General features: G+C 38.0%; 1 long non-coding RNA gene across 1 annotated transcript in view; it reads left to right on the top strand.

The window, feature by feature from the left end:
• The window catches only part of LOC149451901 (uncharacterized), a 252,985-nt gene extending 239,614 nt beyond the window's left edge, over positions 1-13,371 (top strand). The window contains exon 4 of the long non-coding RNA XR_016314970.1: positions 13,299-13,371. This is a non-coding gene — a long non-coding RNA (uncharacterized LOC149451901). The remainder of the gene's footprint in view (positions 1-13,298) is intronic.
• The last annotated feature ends 4,504 nt before the right edge of the window (positions 13,372-17,875 follow it).

Below are 17,875 nucleotides of genomic sequence, written 5' to 3'. Positions count from 1 at the left end.
CAGGGGATAACCAGAGACTGCAGACACAGTACAGGAGATGACCAGAGACTGCAGACACAGTACAGGAGATGACCAGAGACTGCAGACACAGTACAAGATACTGCGGAAATACTACAGATGACCAGAGACTGTGGACCTTTGGGAAGGGGGGGAGCGGGTACCCAAATTTGACAGGTACCCGCTCCCACTTCTATGGAGTTGTCCCCCCTCCCTGTCTTCTGGGACACGTGACAGGTCCCAGAAGACTGAAGAACCATTCACAAAGCGCAGCGCAGTGGCTGTAAATCTGCAAGCAGTCACAGCTGGGTGCTCACAGTAAAGATGCCGGCGCCAGCGAGAGAAGACTGTGAGGACAGCGCTGGACCGAGGAACAGGTAAGGTTCTGTTGCAGAGAAAAGCCAAGTGGCCTGGTATTCTGACATGGTGGCAGCGGGAATACTGGGCCTGCCGCTCCATAAGACGCACAGACATTTTCCCCCATTTTTGGGGGGGAAAAAGTGCATCTTATGGCGCAAACAATACGGTATATAACTCTATATATTTGTTCTGTTTACATGATGTGATGGAAATCCCCCATTTTTTATGAAAAGCCCGTGCATTCCTACACCTATGTACTGTATAATATTGAAGCATCCTGTACTGATCAAGTTGGTCCTTGACACTTGAAATATTTCCTCCCACACTTCAAAATGCATGCTGGTAGGTTAATTGAATCTTGTCTAAATTACTGGTACTATGTGTATGCATTTGCGTATACATGTGAGATAGGGACATTAGACTGTAATTAGAGATGAGCGAATCGAACTTGGCGAAGTGGAATTCGTTTCGAATATTAGGAAAAATTTGATTCGCATCGAATCCGAATTTTAGCAAACTTCGGATGCACGAATCGAATTTTTCCCGATCAGCCGGCAAAAGTGTCACTGCAGAGAGCTCCGCTATTTCTGACAGTTCTCTGACAGTTCTGACAGTTCATTTACAGAGGTTGAAACATTGTATCTATTTGTTTCCATTTAGGATACAGATGTTTTTATTCGGAAATAAATAGATACAATGTTTCAACCGCTGTAAATGTGAAGGAACTGTCAGAGAACTGTCAGAAATAGCGGAGCTCTCTGCAGATACACTTTTTGCTGTACTGGAATTCTTCTTCTTTTCATTCTTCTTCTTCTTTTCATTCTTCTTTTCATTCTTCTTCTTCTTCTTTTCATTCTTCTTCTTCTTTTCATTCTTCTTTTCATTCTTCTTCTTCTTCTTTTCATTCTTCTTCTTCTTCTTTTCATTCTTCTTCTTCTTCTTTTCATTCTTCTTTTCATTCTTCTTCTTCTTCTTTTCATTCTTCTTCTTCTTCTTTTCATTCTTCTTTTCATTCTTCTTCTTCTTTTCATTCTTCTTTTCATTCTTCTTCTTCTTCTTTTCATTCTTCTTTTCATTCTTCTTCTTCTTCTTTTCATTCTTCTTTTCATTCTTCTTCTTCTTTTCATTCTTCTTCTTCTTCTTTTCATTCTTCTTTTCATCCTTCTTCTTCTTCTTTTCATTCTTCTTCTTCTTCTTTTCATTCTTCTCATTCTTCTTTTCATTCTTCTTTTCATTCTTCTTCTCATTCTTCTTTTCATTCTTCTTCTTCTTCTTTTCATTCTTCTTCTTCTTTTCATTCTTCTTTTCATTCTTCTTCTTCTTCTTTTCATTCTTCTTCTTTTCATTCTTCTTCTTTTCATTCTTCTTTTCATTCTTCTTCTTCTTCTTTTCATTCTTCTTCTTCTTCTTCTTTTCATTCTTCTTTTCATTCTTCTTCTTTTCATTCTTCTTCTTCTTCTTTTCATTCTTCTTTTCATTCTTCTTCTTCTTCTTTTCATTCTTCTTCTTTTCATTCTTCTTCTTCTTCTTTTCATTCTTCTTTTCAGTCTTCTCATTCTTCTTTTCATTCTTCTTTTCATTCTTCTTCTCATTCTTCTTTTCATTCTTCTTCTTCTTCTTTACATTCTTCTTCTTCTTCTTTTCATTCTTCTTCTTCTTTTCATTCTTCTTCTTTTCATTCTTCTTCTTCTTCTTCTTCTTCTTCTTCTTCTTTTCATTCTTCTTCTTCTTCTTTTCATTCTTCTTCTTCTTTTCATTCTTCTTCTTCTTCTTTTCATTCTTCTTTTCATTCTTCTTCTTTTCATTCCTCTTCTTCTTCTTTTCATTCTTCTTTTCATTCTTCTCATTCTTCTTTTCATTCTTCTTTTCATTCTTCTTCTCATTCTTCTTTTCATTCTTCTTCTTCTTCTTTTCATTCTTCTTTTCATTCTTCTCATTCTTCTTTTCATTCTTCTTTTCATTCTTCTTTTCATTCTTCTTCTCATTCTTCTTTTCATTCTTCTTCTTCTTCTTTTCATTCTTCTTCTTCTTCTTCTTTTCATTCTTCTTTTCATTCTTCTTCTTCTTCTTTTCATTCTTCTTCTTTTCATTCTTCTTTTCATTCTTCTTCTTCTTCTTCTTCTTCGTCGTGCCCCGTGACTGCCCAAATGAGTGAAGTGTGCTGTGATTCTAAGATCGACGGCACTCATCTGCATGTCATACTGACTGACAGTATTATTTCTCTTCCCCAGCAGACTCCAAGGGCATTTAAATTAAAGGTACAGTGTTCTGCACTAATATAAAGGCTCTCTGAAGCCTAGAAACCCTTTTAATAAGTTAAATTTGCGGCGAATAAATTTGCATCGAATCAAATTTCTCCCGCAAATTCGGCGAATCAGCCGAATCGAATTTTTGAATAATTCGCTCATCTCTAACTGTAATCTCCTTGAGGGCAAGGACTGATGTAAATGTACAGTATACAAAGCACTGCATACTGTACATTTACAGCACTTTATAAATGCCTATAATAAATAAATTGCTTCTTCCTCTAGCACTACTTCCCCCACCATGTTTACCATCACCCAAATCCATTTTGATATTATTCTTTTAAATAAAATCTTCAACTGTCTCCCTAGATTCATCTTTCCATGGTATAGCTGCCTTTTTAGATGGACCCCCTAAGTTAATGTCTAGGATGCTTAGCTAAATGTGACAATCTAGGTTTAAACTGCAAAGTTTATCTAAAAAGCCTAGCCATGGAACTTTCCACACCTCTGAAATAGGCATATACATTTTCACTTAAGACCCCTGAATAACCACATTAGGCTTATGTGATGATGCAGGGGAATATTCAGACAAAACATCTTGAATCATTTATCAGATGAAAAGCAGCATGGTATACATGTCTCATCTCTATTTTATTACTGTATCCACAGCTATAAATCTTCATGAGTAAAATCAAAAGGCCTTTTATAAGTCATTGCAGAGTTTACCTCCACAAAAATGACATTTTTCTTAGCCTGGGTAACCGTTTTTCAGGGAATGAGTTAAGTAAATATAGAACACCTGCTTTAAAAAATCATTCTTTATTTTGGATGATATGTGCACGGTGTTGGTTAAGACATGGGCCCCTAAATGTCTTTCCTTGATGACAGCGGTCATATATGAGGCATCCTATATTGAATGTTACTTGCAGTTGTAGAATTCTTAAAATGCCTTAAAACCCTAACACCCACTGTGTTTTTGTTAACTAGAAGAAAACCCCTGCCCTTATATACTTTTCTGGTAGCCTTCTCTGCCAGTGATGCTAGGTTCTTCTCCAAGGTTTAAAAATCTGTAGAAATATGCAAAATTATTTTAAGAAAAATGAATACTGAATGTTTTAAGGAGCCACATTAAAGGGACTATTCCGCCTTGTTCATGCAGGGAAAGTGACAGCATCTCTGCAAAGGGGGCCCTGCAACCTCATTACCCTCACCTTGCCTTCATTTCCTTGTGCTTCTTTCTCTATCACACGTGGTGCTGAAAACCACGGTGTCAGTGCCCCTTCATGGACAAAGTGGCAATGTCTCTTTAAAGTATACTTGTCATTAATCTGTGCAATTCAAAATATGAATAAAAGATGTGAGCACTGGATACTTTTAGTGAAATCCACATGTTGAAATGATCAGATATTTAGGAAGCTCTAGTTATAAATTACACTTAACATAGAAAAATGTTTTACTTGTCCTCACTCTCATCTTGGTCACCCATTCCTATTGATCTTTTAATGTGATTGGTGTCTTCAATTGCCAAAAGGGATGCTTTGGTACTAGAAAGTGACAAAGCCAAATCTGGCTTTTAAAAGAAGAATGGAAATTGTCCAATATTCACAGCCATATTCCTGGAATTAAACGTCTAAGTTTACATAACACATGTATCAGTATTTGTTGATGGTAGCCTTTACTTTTTTCTTTTTGCTTCGTATGCTTATATGTTCAAACTGCAAACTACAGTATCTCTTTTTTTCGATATGCATAGGATTGTGATCAGCCTTGAGTGGTGCTGTAGCTAAGAATACAGTTGCCTAGCCCGCTCACTTTCCTGATCAAAATGTAAAATATAATTACAAACATTAATAATTATCAGTTTTCACTGCCATGGCTGCCATGGCAATGTTTATACCCTGCAGCATTCCTAGTGGAACTCCAAAAAAGTCAAGCATTTAGACTCTGGGTGGCTTATCCTGTACTTTAGCCCTGCAGTCATTTTGCCAGGATGCTGATTAAATTGACTGACATACTAATAGCCACAAGGAATAAATGCAAACTCTAAAAATGGATAAACAAGCACAAGTCTTAAAATTACATTAAAATTACTTGATAGATAAACTTTACAAGAACTAAAAATGTGAGCTTGTTCAAAATCTACAACAGTGTCCCTTTTAGACATCATTTTGATGGCAAACAAGGAAGAGTAGGCCATAATATAGGCAATACAAAGGCCAGAACAACACACAGTGGTCTGATTAACCCTCTCACTCCCAGAGCCTTCTTGTTTTCGTATTGCTCACTCATACCAAAATTATTTTTTTTTTACATGAAACATTACTTAAAATCAAAACTATATATATATATATATATATATATATATATATATATATCTGAAAGCAGAGAGCCTGTAGAACAAAATGGGTGGTAGTCTCTTTATGTAACATGATACTTGCACTACTATTCATCAAATCTATATTTTTAGTAAAAATGCACTCAAATTAGCTTTAATGCACACAAAACACAATCCCTATTTTTTGTGAAATATAAAATATGAGGTTGCATTTTCAAGCAAATCGATACCAAATAAGTCAAGTTTTAAAATTGTGCGCACCTGTGAAACAGCAAAAATCTATGTTACATAAAATTGGCCAAGGTCCATGCTTTTAAAGGCTTTACAGGTCACCAGTTTAGTGTTAGTTATTAAAGTAGATGTGAATGCTTACATATATCCAGTGAAGTGACTGGCCTCAGTTGACACAAAGAGATGAAACAAATCCTCCTACATACGTTGTACATGTTTATATGCAGTCTTCTCTGCTCTACGTCTGTTCCAAATCCAGACTTTATAAAAGCTTGCCTAAGCTGTCAGAAAAAGGGGGCGGAGAGCTGAAATTATACATGCAGACCTCAGTGAGAAGTGATCTGACAGCTGATTGGAGGGAAGAGACAAACTCCCCTTCACCCAACGCACAGGAACAAAGCTGAGGCTGTCAATCATATGGAAGACCCTCCCAATCACATTTTTTCTCTTGGTGTCAGGAAAACATATCAGAAGTGATTCATGCTGATAGCAGAGGAATGAAGCAGCAGATAGAACTTACACTCGGTGTTCTGGATAGAGACAAGTATACACTATAGAGGGATATGCTTTGTTCAAATTTTATGTCTGAGGTTTACAATCACTTTAATGATGGCCCTAGAAATATTGTTCTCATGCTGGTGTATGCAATGACTTCCATGTGTATCACAATCATCTCTTTCGTACATGTAGGTTGGCATTCATATGTGCATGTATGTGGAGGTCCGAGACACATATTGGAGGTTTGCTGCTCAATTACATATCTATAGAAGCAAATTATTTCTATATGAAAGCCATCAGCCAAGAATAAAAATTTAAACAAACTCCCAGCTGCTATAGTGGCCAGGAGTTTGTTTTAATTTTGGGACTGCTGCTGCCATAATAGTTAAATAAATTAAAGTATATGTCAAATTGAGAATGATAAAGTGTAAATCAGGGTAAAATTTAAAAATGCAGTACAGCTCTAAAATACATTCACAATTCACTATGTTTTATTCATTTAAAGAACCTATTGATCTGCCAGAAATATACTCAATTCCTAAGCCCTGCTGGGCAACTCACAGCTTTTTTGTGGACTGAGTGTACCATTGCATTGCCCAGTTGTCTCTTGCCAGACTGCTCAGACCCACCTGCTCTCCCATTTCCACAACATAAAGGATAATCACTCTGTAGTCCTAGATAAAGACCAGGAGGGCTATGTACTCTCCTCCAGATAACACCGGAAGTGTTCACAGAATACGTGAAGAAGGCCTACATTGTGAACCTACATGAATATAGCCAACTAAATGTGAATTATGAATGAGTGTCACGTCATGTCACTTGTGTTTGGCCAAAGGGATTATGCAGAAAAGGTAAAAACATCCTCAGGAAGTTGGCCAAAATTTATGTTTCCCTAATTATTGAATATTTTTACCTACCAATCAATGACCTCACATTAACACAGTAATCATCTCCTGTTATTCTGGCAGCAGGCTATGGTAAACTGTTTTACCACCAAAAGGGGTGGAAGGCTACACAGGATTTTTTAGTCTATAAAGGACAATGAATTACACAGAGGTATGACAAAAGTTTGTTATCCACTTTAGCATTGTCTTAGAATGAACTTTGTGCAACTTCCCTTTACTGTAACTCGGAGAAAATACAATACAATGTTGTTTATAATTGCCAATGAAAAGTTTCTGACAGATTCCCTACCTATTTACTCCTGGTAGTACTAGGATCATCAGTTTGAATCCCAACCAGGGCATTGACTGCATGGAGTTGGTATGTTCCTCCTGTGCCTTTGTGGGTTTCCTCCAGGTTCTCCTGTTTCCTCACTCCAATAACACGCTGGTAGGGTTAATAGCTCATGTCTAAATTGGCCCTAGTATGTGTATGTATGAATGTGAGTTAAGTACCTTAGATTGTAAGTTCCATTAGGGCAGTGGTTGATATGAATGTACAATATATATGTAAAGTGTTTGTTAAATTGATGGCACTATATAAGTACCTGTAATAATAAAAATATTTAACATTATAAGTTAAAATGTTGTATTTTCCCTGTTATAACCATATTTTACTAATAGGCCAAATTCCTATAGACAATAGTATATCAAATGATATAGCTTTTATTTCCACTGCAAATGCTGCAAACTTTTGTTTTCGAAATGCAAATTATACCTACTGGCCAACCAATACGTATGTTTATCCAGTTCATTTCTGTTGTAGCTGTGGATCCATAATCTGTTAGATGTACAATGTCATCTTTCATCAATGAAAAAACAATTTAGAAAACCTGTGTAAAAAAAACAAATGATTAACCTTTTTTTATCAATTCATAGGCTGTTGACTATGACTCATGCTCTATTTACCTCTTTACAGCCATTAGGGTTATTTATATTACATGCAGCTAACACATCCATAAAATAAAATGCATTTCTCTGCAAATAACTGCTTATGTTTTGTTCTGCACTGTTCATTTATAGTAGTAACATCAAAGCAATATATAGATTTCAATTCTAATGTACACGCATATAATCTTTCCCTAAAGGGAAACGCCATTTTAACCCTATTTCCATAATTCCCATTCTATATTTGCCATTACTATTTTACTAAAAGATCCTGGCCTTTTTCACAGATCCTCTTATGCAGGTAATATAGCCTTTGCTTTGTTGGAATTCTTTATGTATAGTATTAGGCTCATAAATTATTCTGACACGCCCTTTTTTATAGTCCTTTTGAAATTCTAAGGAGGGGCATATTTTTGACATCAATAGTGTGTGAAAATTAAAAACTGTTCATTTTTGTTCCTCTTTTCATGCCAACATATTTTTATGAAAATTTTCACTATGTAAAAGCTTATTATAGTTGAAACAATTGTTTATATATTAGAGCTGCCTATTTCAGGTATAAAGCGATATAACACAAGGGTCCAGCACTACTTAAAAAACTTACGGTAGCCCATATTTTGCTGTAAAATTGAATTTTTTTCTTTGGCAATTAGTTTGCCTTAAATACGGCAGCACCTCAACCTGGCACTCTTTTATGAAATGGTAAAAGACCCATTTTGACCAGCCAGCTGTTGGATGCGACTGCTCTTGTCTTTGTTGATACAATAGTAAATAGTATTCGGAGACCTCAGGAGTGGCAACAACCAAGCTATGTAGTACATGCTGTATGTCCATGAGAGGTATAGTGCAATAGTTAGCAGGCTACAAAGTCCTTAGTGCAGCTCCTTAGCAGATAAAAGGGATATCTTTAACATAAGTAGAAGAACAAAAGATGGCGCATCTAAGTGCAGTACATTAGTACTGTACATTTATTAATCAAAACAAAAATATCTACTCACATGTAGAAGAATAAAAACAGTGCACATCTTGTAAACTCTGAGCCATCATCCAGTGCGGAGATACATCCAAGCAATGGGACACAGAGCCACTGGTTAAGTTGGAACACAGGCGCAGGAGCCGAACTGTCAGCAATCTGATAGTGTGGGAGCTTCGTGTGATGTCAACATGTGATGACATCAGACTCCAGGGTTGTGTAAGGGGCATGGCTTTGCATTCTGAGGTGGTAATGCCTCTTTCTTAAGCCTCTGAGTTTACATGATATGCACTGTTTTTTATTCTATTACATGTGAATTGATATTTTTTTTATTAACAAATTTTCTAATGTGCCACACTTAGATGCACCCTCTTGTTGTCTTCTTCTTTGCTGAAGCAAAACTGTCCTGCTGCTGGCCAATTTCTATTAAGTTTTCTTTAGGATTTAAGCAACCACAAATGATAAAGCTGTGGAAAATTGGCTAACAGCAGGACATTTTTAAATAACGAGGCTAGACTCAAATTTACCAGAGACAAATGGCACAGGCTAGAATTGGGAAACTGCAAATAATACAGCAATGTTAAATTTACCAGCTGGTATATGTCTAATTTTTATTTTATCCATGGGGATAGAAGTGTTTGGTGAATATATTATCAGCGATATTGTAAGTGATATATTGTCAGGTGGTTTAGGTGCACACTGTAATTAGTTTTTCCTTTCAAACAATCAGTGGCATGCTCTGAAGAAAAGGCAGCTCCAAGAACCAATGTTAACACTGGGCATCCCAGACTCAAAAAGGCCATATCAACACTGTTGAAATTAGTAAAACAAAAAACTCATACAAGAAATGAAAACCCCAAAATGCCACCCTTTAAAGGAATTTCACTCTTTTAATGGAAGCTTTGCAGCAAAAGAAAAATGTACCCCCAAACTAAGAGAAAGTCCCAAAAGTACAAAGCCCCAAAGCATGTTTAAAGGGAAGCTTGGCAGCAAAAAAAAAAGGTTATGTGTGGCTAAAAAGTGTTTACTGACTTTAAATCAAGTACAAGATACAATAAAAGACAAAATACCCCCCAATAGAATGAGCAAAAAACCATGGATGAGGTATGATGCAGAGAGTGTATATTTAGCTTACCTGTCCATAAAGCCAGTAACTTGTTCAACCCTGAGTTCAATGAATGAGCAAACATGTTCACTGGACCACTTACCCATCTATTAGCACACAGTAAAGAACAAGCTCTGCAGTGCAGTTTTGAATACACTTTATTTTAAATGAAGAATGCTTCAACCCCCCCCCCCCCCCCCCCAACACACACACACACACCAAATACTGCATTTTAAAATAATAAAATATTATTATAAAATAATAAATATAATAAAATAATTTTACAGGTCCAGCAATGTTAACTCTAACTATTGTAATTTAAACCCATTTTTTCCAAAAAAAAACTGCTGCTGTAACTGCTTAAAGTGGAACAATAGTCACCTCAGCTCCAGCAATGCTGTGTCCCTGAGCGCCCCACCCGGCTGCTAACATCTTTGGGTGGGGATAATGTCATTCGGCATTGTCGAATTTGTACACTGTGCAGTGCATGTGTGACTCACTGTAAAACAGCATACTGGCAGGTAAGAAGATTTAATGCAGAAGGGGCAAATCATGTCTCTTCTGCATTAAAAATCCTGCCTGTCCGCCAATTTTAATTCTTAATCCTAAAGTTCCAATCCTAAAGTTCTTAATCCTAAAGCATTTTATTTGTCACTTACTTTAAAGTTAGCCATAGATGATTAATTTTCTTTTATCAGCCAGCTAGCTGAACAGATCCCCTCATCCACACATTCAAGGTGGATGGAGGAATTCTTCCCAATGTGTTATTGTATTCTAACAGCAGGGACTCCTCTGCTGTCAGAATACACTGATCAGCACTGCAGCTGATTGGCTGCATGCACTGATCAAACACAAATTTTCCAACATGCCTATTTGAGAGGAGTTGATCATCAGGTCAACTCCTCTCGAATGAGAATGGCCATAGATGGATTGAAATTTGAGCAGTCCCTTGCTGAACCGGCCGAATTTTGGCCAGCTTAAGTCCATGTAAAACAACATGTCTCTCTAAGACTACCTGATTCACATAATGCAATCCTGCTATGTGCTTTTGCTGCTGAGTTGTCACCCTGTAATAGAAAATTCATTCATCGTCCCATCCTCCATTCATAGGGGTTGATTTAATAAAGGCATACTGACTGTTTACTTGCAGTGCACTCACATAGCAGTTGCACTCTGCAAGGGAATTTTTCCCAGAGCTTTGTGAATGATGTCCAAACACATCCAAGCAAAAATGCAGTTTTTTTCCTGCACATGATTCTGTATTCTGTGAAAAGTGAAGATTAACCACATTCACTAAGCTCTGGGGAAAATTCCCTTGCAGAGTGCAACTTTGCTTTCAAAGTGAACAGTATATTTTCCTTTAGTAAATCAAATCCATAAAGCTTTTATTGATAGAAGCTATAGTACCGCTTCTATGAATGGAGAAGGGGAGGAAAGAGCAGGCATAATCAGCACTCTTGACCAGTGCTTGTGATAGGTTCAGTGCTCATATTAACCCCTGCAGCACTGCAAGATTATGGCTGTGGGGATATGTGGAGGTTCCAAGAACTTTGCATTTCAACAAGGACAGCAGGCCAGTAAAAGGGACACTTCTCATTAAATGTATTAACTGTCTGTGACAGACCCAAGCAGGACAGTGGCTTTTGGAGGGAACTAGCCTTCTACCCACTGATTATGGCCCATGGAGAGAGCAGATCATTCTCTGATGATGGATAACAACGCGATGAACGCTGAGAGCAAGGCTTGGATTCATTCTGTGAATAAAGACAATACAGCTTCCCTTCTAGAGTGGTTGGAAAGATGTAATATTATTCTAATACAGGTAATGGTCAGAGGAAATATGGGACTCTCCTGAAGCCTGAGTTGGAGAAGCTGTTCAACTTGGGACAGAAATAGTTATCAACAATCTCCTTCAAGAAATATATGAAGATAAATTAATTCTACTTTTTCAGACCTTTGGAGTATTGTATGAGTTTTGTCTCTTGATGGACAGATTATACAAGTGAAAGCACCTGAAAGACAGCATGTGTAATGTACTTGGTGTATTCAGGGATGGAGTTGACGAGCTGTTTGGGGTGGGCTCCTTGACTTGTCTTGGTGCTTGGCTGTTGGTTAGCTTACTGTAATTAGATCACTGTTAGCTGTTGGCTGTGCTGTTTACCATATAGGATAATATGATCAAGCTCTTACCTAATCAGAGTGGGATGTTTATCCCAATGTGTAATATTGGGCAGCACAGTGGCTAAATGGTTAGCACTTCCGCATGGCAGTATTAGGGTCGTTGGTTCAAATCCCAGCCACAGTACCACCTGCCTGGAGTTTGCATGTTCTCCCTGTGCCTGCATGGGTTTCCTCTAGGTACTCCACTTTCCTCCCACACTCCAAAGACATGCTGGTAGGTGAATTGGCTCCTGTCTAAATTGTCCCTAGTATGCGTATGTATGAATGTAAGTTAGGGACCTTAGATTGTACACCCCTTGAGGGTTAGGGACTGATATGAATGTACAATATATATGTAAAGCGCTGTGTAAATTGACGACACTATATACCTGAAATAAATAAATAAATAATATTTGTTTTTATTGTTTATGTGGGGACTGCCCCTGTTTCTGAAGTGTGTGAAAATCTCTATTTCTTTTCAATAAAGAAGTTCCAGTTTTGCACTGAAGCTATTTTCACTTAGTCTTGGGTGCGATGCCCAGCTATAATACCTTGTTCTTGGGTCAAAGCACTGCCCTTGTGCTGCTTTTTTTTTTTTTTTTTTCAAAGAAAAATTACCTAAACTTAGGCTTTAAATACAAATAAAGCCATGGATAATAGTTGGAATACTTTGTTTTTGAATCCCTAAACCTACGTTATCAAACTGACACAGTAACAGCTACAGTATATAATCTAATCTTCACAGCCGAGCATTTGATAAGTATTATCAAATTGCAACTATTTCCTAACATATATAAGATTTTGTTCATTATTGTTCTGGTATTTCTTTTTTCGTATGAGATTTATAATCAATAAAAAGTTTCAAATTGTTAACCTATGGTCAGAGATCTCCACAGGGTTCTCTTTATCCTCCTAACAGTCAAGTTTAGGCTTTTCTTTCTTTGCAGCCTCTAACAATGCAAATGTATTTATTAAATATAGTACAAACAGGGACGTGACATTTTGACTGTAAAAATACAAATGGAATGGGACCCCTATTACTAGTGATTCCATCATCTGTCAGTCTGATAAATGGATTAGTGTAAGTGTTCCAGTGGGGAAATGTAGCCTATGGGGCTTCCAGCTAATTATATTTAAGTTGTTTAGTACTGCTGGGAAGCTGCATCCAGGCAACTGCTGAAAGCTTTGATACAGTGTACACCATTACACTGTGTGTTCAGAAACTCATTACCCTTTCATGCCTTGCTCTGCCTGGAATCTCGGAAGCTGACATGAAATAGAGAGCAGAAATCAATACTTGAGAAGACATTTTATTTGTGCCCCTGGTCCATTTCCTGATTCAGCAGCAGATGTGGACCCTGATATGTTTCTGACAACAACAGCTTTTAAAGTTAAAGTAGGATATGTTTAAATGTACTGTGTGTTAAGTATCCTTGCTTTGTTTTTTGTTCTCATTAAACAAGCTTTCAGTTGAGAGAAGACAATTGTATTTGGATAATTGATAATGAGATGCAATACTGGGGATGAGAGCTATAATACATTGTCTGTATTTTTTTTTTTTTAGTGTCATCTACTTTTTCTTCTGTCCCCATGCATTAGAAGAGGCTGGTTCAAGAAGTGTCTCGCTATTATTACAGGTACTTATATAGCGACATCAATTTACGCAGCACTTTACATATATATATTGTACATTCACATCAGTCCCTAACCCTCAAGGAGCGTACAATCTAAAGTCCCTAACTTATATTCATACATACACATACTAGGGACAATTTAGACAAGATCCAATGAACCTACCAGCATGTTTTTGGAGTGTGGGAGGAAATCCATGCAGGCATAGGGAGAACATGCAAGTTCCAGGCAGGTGGTGCTGTGGCTGGGATTCAAACCAGTGACCCTAGTGCTGTCAGGCAGAAGTGTCAACCATTTAGCCACTGCTGCCTTATGGTACTAGGCACTTAGTAATAATGTCTGATGCTGTGACATTGTTCAGCATAGCACAGTATTATCAAAAGTTAATTGGATTTTTTGCAATGGATGAAAGGTTTTTTTAAATTATCCAAGTTTACCTTTGCAGTGGGAGCCCATTGCCGTGCAAGAATTAAATGCTTGATAGGTCTAGGGGGAGCTGAGGAGGCCACAGTACTTACCTTTCCCCTGCTCCAGTAGGCTTGAATGCTCTCATTTTTCTCCCATTGGCAATCCAGGCTGTGAGTAACCCCATGATGTCATCATGTACAATACAATGCGTTTAACTCTATATTGTATGTGGAGGAGACTGGAGTGTGACCATTGGGAGATTTTTAGCTATGTAGAAGGAGTGCTTGTGTACATTTATACTAAACATACTGAAATGGGTTTCCCATACCACCTTTCTATTTATTATGCCCAAAGACAGATCTCATAGTCAGTATGGACCCACTTTAAGCTTCCTCGATCTTCTCTGTTCTCATAAGTGTATACATCTGGATTTCCCCCGACACTGGTACAGCAGCAAGGGTGATTACAAGCTCTATAGAGAGGAATGGGAAGGCTTAATTGCTTTACGCCTGTATTTTAACAAAGGAAAACACATGTAAAAGTTTGATAAAAGTAGCTATTCCTAAACTTGGTTCCTTCATAGTAAATCCCAGGCCACCAAGTGGAACCTATTCAGCTTAGCTGCAAGTGAAGTAATTCCACCCAGAATTATTATGTGACCCATGTGCTGCATCCATTAATACTTTCTCAGATAGGTGTTTTGCTTCATGACTGAGTTCTTTTAAACAAAGACACTGTTCTTTTACAGCTTGAAACAACACTGATGTTATTGGTTTCCTAGGGGACAAGATTACCTTACGGAAGTACAGCTCTGTTTGTAATGATAGCGCTGGGAGTGTTTTTCTGAGAGAGACAGCATAATTGCTAAAAACCACTTCAGAAGCGTCTCAGGAGGTGCAGTGTACAGGTGCCTGTTATCAACAACCCTGTTTTGCTAGTGAAATGGAAGTTGGCAGAAACAAGATTCATCATGTAGAGACCTCTTGGAAATATGGCACAATTTCCACCATTAGTAAAAATTGTGTGGCTTGCCAATCACATGTATCCCCCATATGATACCGTAATCGGTCTGTAATACACAGTCACAGGCAAATGTCAGAGCTGAGTTATATAATTGTTTAAAAGTATAGGCTGGGCTTCTTTGGTAAAACTCCAACCAGAAAATTTAGCCAGTTTGCACGAAGTAGACAGGAGTAATAACCTGTACTAATTCATGGAAACCTACAGCACATACAAATGCTACCGACCATCGTAATGTATTCTAAGGTATTTTTATTAATGTCTCTCTCCTGAAGATTTCCCTTCAGTCCATGTCTCAGGGACCTAACAGGAAATGAAATAAAATCTCTCTCAAATAATGAGTTTAGATCAGTGATCTCCAATCTGTAACCATTTGCTTGCCTTTATCTGGCCCTTGGGACGTTATTTCCCCCTTTGAAAAAAGGTACTATTCTTCTCACTGACACCAACAATAGGGCATAATTCCTGTACTGACACCAACAATGGGACACTATTCTCCCCCCAATACTAAAGATGGGGCACCATTTACTATCACCGATGCCAAGACATTTTCTACTCCCACTGGCCATAGTCCAGCCCAACTAAATCTGAATAACCGTAAACTGGCCCCTTTTTTTCAGAAAATTTCGATACCCTTGGTTTAAATAGTTGTCACTGCAAAAGGTGTACCTGTTGAAAGAGTTCCCTCTACTCCCCTTTTGGTGACCACTGTAAAATTGTAGATCCCTTGGCTTTTTTCCTGGTAAAAAGTGTCACACAGACAAATCTCCCTAGCAGAGTCACAGATAGCAATGATATGACTGAGATATGAATAGTTCTCTAATCTAATCCTGCAAAGCGAGGAGATCTATTAGTAAAAGCAGCACATATTACACTTGTTAGGCACACGGTTAACTATTGATTGCCCCTAGGGCTCTGTACACAGATCAACGATTTGGCTGTTTCTTCTTCCTGCAAAGCAGGTAAAAAAAAAACAGTCAGATCTGTTATTAAAAGCAGCACATATTAAACTTGTTAGGCACACAGTTAACCCCTTGAATGCCCCTAGATGTTAACCCTATCCCAACCAGTGTCATTTGTACAGTGTACAGTATTATCACTGTTCACTGTATTAGTGTCACTAGAAATATTAGTGTTCAGTTAGTGAGCCTCCTAGATAGTGTCTGTTATTGCCACATTGCCCACCACCCTTTCACAGTCCCACTATAAGTTGCTGATCACCGCCATTACAGTATAGCATCTATAGCTGTGTAAATTCAAGTATATATCATAATTTGTAGATGCTATATCTTTCACACAAACCAATTCATATACATGTTTTGGGATCTGGGTTTTTTTGTTTTGTTTTTTACCAATGACATATAGCACATTACAATTTGGCCTAAATTTATGAAGAAATTTGATTATTTTTTTATTATTATTATTATTATTATTATTGGATATGTTTGATAACAGAAAGTAGAAGATTTTTTTTTCTTTTCAGCACTTTTGGTCTTTTATATAAGAAAAAAAAAGAAAAAAAACAGTGGTGATCAAATACCACCAAAAGAAATCTCTATTTGTGTGAAAAAAATGATATAATTTAATTTGCGTACAGTGTTGCATGACCATGCAATTGCCAGTTAAAGTAACACAGTGCTTGAATAGGGCAAATAACATAATATATATACTGTATGTATATATATATATATATATATATCAGGGCTTGAAATTTCTACTCGCTTGCTCGCGTTTGGCTAGTGAAAATAACATGGGTGCGAGTGTGTTCCAGCGCCGCATCGGAGGGTGGGAGGCGGGTGCTACCAGCAGCACCAACCTACCCCTAGCACTGTGTTGAGGGGGGGCGCACTGCTGGTGCCGCTCCTCAGTGACCGGAGTGATTTCAGTTTCACTCCTGTCACAGGGAGCAGCTGCTGACACTTGCTGGAGGGAGGACTAGGCTTTCTCCTCCCTCCTGCCTGCAGGGGGCAATAGACAACCAGCACTAAGGAGTGAAGGCAGAGTGTCCTTCCTCTCTCCCCTTGTCATGTGACTTATCACATGACCAAAGGAGGGAAAGAAGGAGAAGCTGCATTCACAAGAAGATCTGTGAGTACAAAGGACCTGGAGGGGGACCTGGGCAAGGTTTGGTGCGGCAACTGGTGGAGAGTAAGGTTTTTGCCTGGCTAGTAGGTCTAGACTTGATATTTTAGCCCTGATATATATAACATCAAACCATAAATACTTGGACATTTATTGCCATTGTATTACTCATTATTAAGCAACTATGGCTGAACATAGGATTGTGCACAAATACAAAGAATTCTGTTGTGGAAAATGGATAAGGACTGTTGATGAAACCATTTGTTCACATTGCGTATAGCTGTTTCAAGCTTGTTAACTCTTTTCAGTGCAAGACACCTTAGCTGGCTTGGGGAGAAATCATACATAACAAACACTTGCACTGAAGTACAATATTGATTTTCATGTCCGGAGTTCTCTTCTTCTTAGATGACTGTCCCTAACTAGCATTCAGCAGAAACTCGCTGATTTTAAGGCTAGTCAGCGTCTGCCTGATTATGGAACAGTTGACAACAGTATTCTGCTTCAGACCAAGCGTCACAATATAATCTTTCCACTTGCTTTGACACTCTATGGTTCAGCCAAGCCTACACAACCCCAAAGCTTGACAGTGAATAAATGGTATGATCTGTGTCAGAGAAAGGTGATTGGTGTTGCTGGACCCACCATCTTTAATGAAGTAATGTGCACAAAATTGGACGAGTGCTGTTTGGAAAATGTGTTCATTTGTCTGCTAAAAGCCAGCTGCTTAAAGCCAGCCATACATGGATCCAAAATCGGCCGGTTCAGCAGGAGCCAACTGAATTTTGATCCATGTATGGGCATTGTGGTTGCACAGAAGTCGTACTACAGATCACTTTTGTACAACCACCCTGTAGGGTTTCCCTACTCAACCAGCACCGCAGGTTATAGCCGGCCGTGCTGATCAGTGTATTCTGATGGCGGATAAGTTTCTCCACCATCAGAATACAATAGCTCAGCGGGAGGATTCCCCCATCCACACATTTGATGGAATCAGTC

Source organism: Staurois parvus, unplaced genomic scaffold (genome assembly GCF_062004578.1).
Source record: "Staurois parvus isolate SC_StPar_1 unplaced genomic scaffold, SC_StPar_1.0 ptg000510l, whole genome shotgun sequence".
In the NCBI taxonomy this organism is placed as follows: domain Eukaryota; kingdom Metazoa; phylum Chordata; class Amphibia; order Anura; family Ranidae; genus Staurois; species Staurois parvus.
The sequence above is the reverse complement of the archived record's forward strand: the minus strand, read 5'-3'. Positions and strand labels throughout refer to the sequence as shown.